Here is a 4,663-nt window from a genome sequence, read left to right as displayed (position 1 = left end):
TTGAAAGTGTCCTGATTTTATTTTTCATTATTTATGGATTCAATAACGTTTTTTTTTGTTTTGTTTTTAAAGTTAATCAATTAATTGAATTACTTATTATTTATTTTAGTCGAAAACAGAGAAAAATATATATATATAAAAACAGAGCAATAATGTCAAAAATATAACTCATTTTCCTTCTGTGTAGCTGTTATCCAATCAGGATTCAAATCTATGACCCCTATAAATATTAATGAGCTCTGTGCATACAAATCAGGGTCGTGGGTGTGTTCTGGGATGTGAGTGGTAGAAACCCTGTGACATCAGGAGACACGTGCCTATAGGCCTACTCCCTCAGCCAATGGTTCGTTCTGGTGTTTTTCCGAGCTAATGTGATTGGTCTGTTGCTTAATCTGCTAGAACTGGTCCCTGAACAGACTGAAATACTTAAAATCAGATTTAAAATATAGATGATATATTATTTATATTTTTTTAGGAAAATAGAACTAGACAGCAGAAAAGAGAAAAAAGAATCTGTGTGTGTGTGTGTGTGTGTGTATTTGTTCTAATGGTGGAACAGTCGTACTACACAATATACAGATTCAATCAACAACATTATTATTAATAATAGTTCTAACAGTTAACAGTCAGCAGTATTTTACACAGAATATTATACAGTATGCCTATTGACAACATTTAATCTATTAAAGTTATGCAGCTTTTCTTTCTTCCTAACTCAGTTAATCTTAATTTTTTGTGTGACTTTTTCTTTTTCTTTTTTGTCTTTTTAGCCTTTATAGATGGGACAGGAAAGGAGCAGAAAAGGAGGACTTTTTTTTTTTTTTTATAATGTTGTAGTGTTTTGTCTGATGCTGCTCGCCTGTTTCCGGTAACAAATCACCTGCAGCCCAAACAGCTCTACCTAGCTAACGAGCAACTGACATGTCGGTAATTTGCGCCCTAGTACACTTGAAGAATCGTGTTAACTATTTAACTACTGCGCCTTTAACACTTTACTCCTTTGGGAGCACGTCGACCGGATGACTTCAGACAAAGCCATGCAAAAAGGGCTGGTTCCAAAGAGGAACTTGGCTAACCGCAAAAAACTGTGTTCGGCATGTCTTTTTGGGGGTTGGGGCAACTGGATTTAAAGACCATTTTTCAGAAAGAGTGGTGCAAACAGACCAGGGAAAACAGGTACGTTCTCGGCAGATTTATAACCTGTATAAAACTTTCTGTAACGCGCTACATTGCTCTTAAATAGCTGTTTGCTGTTGATGTGGTAAGATATATCGTTTCATCTTCATAGTTTGTATGGTTTTAAATGGATTAATTCAACTGGAATTGTGTCATCCATGGTGCTGTGATCTCCTCTCACAAACACGTATGTTTTGATTGCAGAATCAAATTTCCTGTTGTCTTTTTATGGATCCAGTGCTGCCCCTAGTGGTCAAAACTAGATAGCCCGCGCGTGTAGTTATCAGCCCGGCTAGCTCAGTCGGTAGAGCATGAGACTCTTAATCTCAGGGTCGTGGGTTCGAGCCCCACGTTGGGCGACTACCTTTTAGACTGCAATGTAGACTCGATAGGTTGTCGTGTCTCTCCCGCCATCGTTCCTCTAATCTTAGTGTGTCAGGTTCTAAAAGGCATTTTCAGGGGAGAGGAAGTATGAACAGGGATGCACATGTAGTCACACATATAACACTTAACCTTGTGGTTGCTTCTTTGAAATAGTTTGTGTATCTTGATGGTTAGATTTATTTATGGCCCTTGTTGCAAACACAGGCAATTACTCTCAATTGCATAACATGTAACCTATAACTCTTTGAAGATGCTTGATTTCTTGATTGATTTCTCCTCTTATTTTGCTGGTTCACCCTGTGTACTAAGTATTTTAGTGTTAGTAGAGAAGCCAGTGCAATCACAGATTCAGTTTTTCCACACCAGCCACAATGTACTGACACAGATCCAGTACAGGCAGCTTCATCAAATACTAACACAGTTAAAATTAAGGATGTACAAGATTGGATTTTTTGCCCATATCTGATATGTCTCATTTTGCCAATATAACAGGCCAATATTGATATATCAACATTTTTACTCCCCTAATTATAGTGATCAATCAGGTCTCTGTAGTGGAATTAACATATTATACTTACTTGTATTTTGATGGCACACCCCTAGATGGAGACAAAAAAACATAATGCTTTCCAGTGTCTATGATATTAATTTATAGTGCAAAATATGAAAAATATGTCAACTTAAAGTTGATGTATATGTTCACTTTGCCAAAAAAAAAATCCTGTATGATATCAGCAGATATCAGCATGTTGGCCACTTCCAGTATTTCATTTTAAAGTCAATACCAGCCAATACCGATGACATTTTCATATTATTATACATCCCTAGTTAAAATGTTTAAAATCTGTCAACACTGAGAACACCAAGGCATGATGAGTGAGCTGTCGAGCCTTTCAAACACAAAATGACAGGAGAGAAAAGAGGACAGGTGGAAAATGTTGCACAGCTGATTTGATTCTTTTGGACTTTTTTTTACAGACAGTTGCCAGCTCACGGACAAGCCCCTCGCCGCTGCCCTCAGCGTGTGTCAACAAACAAGCAGCAGGTCAGCTAACCGAAGCAGCAAGCTACATAACACTGGTCGAAAAAATAGTAACGTTTGGCTGTTGTGTTAGATGTAAATTTTAAGACAAGGCATACATGTATTATGTAGGCTGCTAGTAAATGAATGTCTGTACCAGGTGGATGGTATACTAACAGCTGAGTAGATGCTGGATATTCCTAGCATTAGATAGCCGTTATATTTACATTTTTGGTTGCAGGCTGAAGACTCCACAGCCAGAAGTCAGAAGAATCAAATAGGTTAGTACAAGTACTTTTTCAAGGGAATTTGGGGTATGTGTTGGGCCGCCGTGCCCCTGTTTAAAAGGATGTAATTATTTGGGAGTCAGGTCGCCGCCGAGCACCTGCTTCATTGTGTGTAATTTGGTGAATAAACTGTGAATTCTGCTGTAGCTGTCCAGTTTTTGGGACGTGGTGTTGTTTGTTGACAGGTATTGCAGCTCTCTTCTATCTTATTTACTACAATCTCTTGCTGTTTAGGAGGAGTACGGTTGTCGTGAGGTTATTAAAGGTTTTAAAAAAGCCAGATAAAGTCTGCGGTCATTTCAGCACGTCAGTGAAACGGACAGCTCCTCTGCTCTCAGGTGCTTGCTGAATCCTCTGATCACATTTTTTTTTTGACCTTTGAACTCTTCAAATACAATAGCCTCAGTAACACATTCCCACTGTAAAATCCAACACATGGTTGGTACTTTATAGGCCCAAGTGTGTGTGCATAATATGTTTGTGCTTTGTGAACCCATAGGCCTCCACTGGGGCCCATCAAAACAAACATACGCCACTGCGTATTGATTATTATTGTGTTCAGAGTTGTTCAGAGTCAAGTTGTTCCTATTTTAGAAGTTACCTGCGAACGGAGTAACGCTGCTTGCTGCAATCCGGCCCATGAACTCCAGTGTCTGAAGGCAGGTGTCTGACTGATGGACATTATATATAAAATCAAAGCTGACATTCCTGCACTTTGAAAATAGTGGCTTTATTTTTTTGTGGAGAGCCCTGTTTGCTGGCATGTGATAGTTTGGTATTGTATTTTGTATTTGTTTTTATGCACTTTTTTTAACAAAGCAGTTTGAGGTTCTTTTTTTATGTAACTTTCACTCAAGTAGATTTCTGCCACAGATGGGGACAGTAGCCGCTCAGTCCACAGGGACTAGGCTTGGGACCCATAGGGTTGCTGGTTCAAGTTTGGAGTATAGACTATTAGCTGGAGAGGTGCCAGTTCACCTCATGAGCACTGCCAAGGTGCCCTTGAGCAAGGCAATGGACCCCCAACTGCTTGGGGCGTCTGTCCATGGGCAGCCATCTTTCTCTGACATCTCTCCATTTAACGCACGTGTAGGTCTTGTTTGTGCACGTGTGTGCGTTTCAGGGGCCTGTGTGTAAATTACAGCAGTTTTCCCTCTGGGATTAATAAAGTATATAAAATTGAATTTAGAAAAAAAACATTCAATAGCTTTGTAATTTTGCAACATTTATTTAATTATTTATATTTGAGTGGTATTTTGACCTCCACAGTTGACTTCCTTCAATTCTAAATGAAAACACTGGCATAAAGTCTGATGTGGTTGAAGATGATTCTCTTGCAAATAGTAAACTAAGTATTAATGAGCTAACTATTAAATAAGCCTTCAAAATGAAACATGCCTCTGTGAGGGTGTGTGATCATTGTTGACAATAATTATAACTGCTTCAGACAGTATTGTAAATTTACATTTTTTTCTCTTCTAACAAGTCAGATCAGCATGCAAGTATGAAGTGATGAATGCATGTATAACCATATTGAAAACATGTGTGACAGCCAGACAGACAGATGATAGAAAAAATTCCTGCAGATTTGGGGAGGAAGTGATTTTGTCGCCCTCTGGTGGTCAACAGCTGTCATGGCAACAACTAATGAGAAATCATGAGGGTTTTTTATAATGATAGTAATAATAATAATAATAATAATAATAATAACAATAATAAAAAAATAAAACAAAAATTAACTCACTTCAACAATAAAAGACTGTTGAACAGTGTCAAAACAGCAACATAAAATCTA

General features: G+C 38.1%; 1 non-coding gene across 1 annotated transcript; it reads left to right on the top strand.

Annotated features, from left to right (window-relative positions):
* Nucleotides 1-1,462: 1,462 nt before the first annotated feature.
* Nucleotides 1,463-1,535, top strand: trnak-cuu. Its single transcript has one exon. It is a non-coding gene; the product is annotated as a tRNA-Lys (tRNA).
* Nucleotides 1,536-4,663: the final 3,128 nt, after the last annotated feature.

This window comes from Plectropomus leopardus, chromosome 17 (genome assembly GCF_008729295.1).
Source record: "Plectropomus leopardus isolate mb chromosome 17, YSFRI_Pleo_2.0, whole genome shotgun sequence".
In the NCBI taxonomy this organism is placed as follows: Eukaryota; Metazoa; Chordata; class Actinopteri; order Perciformes; family Serranidae; genus Plectropomus; species Plectropomus leopardus.
The sequence above is the reverse complement of the archived record's forward strand: the minus strand, read 5'-3'. Positions and strand labels throughout refer to the sequence as shown.